Source organism: Bactrocera latifrons, unplaced genomic scaffold (genome assembly GCF_001853355.1).
Source record: "Bactrocera latifrons isolate USDA-ARS-PBARC rearing strain unplaced genomic scaffold, ASM185335v1 scaffold_16, whole genome shotgun sequence".
NCBI classification, from domain to species: Eukaryota; Metazoa; Arthropoda; class Insecta; order Diptera; family Tephritidae; genus Bactrocera; species Bactrocera latifrons.
Genome location: NW_017535074.1, coordinates 747,299 through 747,816, shown reverse-complemented (window position 1 = coordinate 747,816; position 518 = coordinate 747,299).

Here is a 518-nt window from a genome sequence, read left to right as displayed (position 1 = left end):
GTTTGCTGCTACTTTTTTCAGTTTCTAGTTAATACTTGCTGGTAGACTATTTGCAGTTTCCGTTATGGAGTTTAGATAATTGTGTTTTTTGCTCGGTTAAGTTAATTCATGTTTTTTTGGTTTTTGTGTTTATATTTGTAATTTCACTCGTTTATAAAATTAAAAAAATATGTTTTATTTTTCACTTAACAGGCCCTTTAGTTACTAAGCTGCTTAACAGTTACTGGTTACTTTTTGCTATGCTTACATGCTTGATTTCTGCTTTCTACAACTCTTTGCGTTTGGCGACAAACTTTTGGAAAATTTTTGTGTGTCTTTTTTATTTAATTTTTTTTTGTTGAATATTTTTGTTTTATGCTTGAAAACGTATTTTTGTGTTTATTTGCTTGTGTGTACTTATTTTTATGCAGTTACTTTGTAATGTTTTTTTTTAATTTTTGGTATTTGTGAGCAGAACTTACCATAAAATATTTTTCTTGCAAAAAAAAATTGGAGAAATTTACAAAAAAAAAATTTTT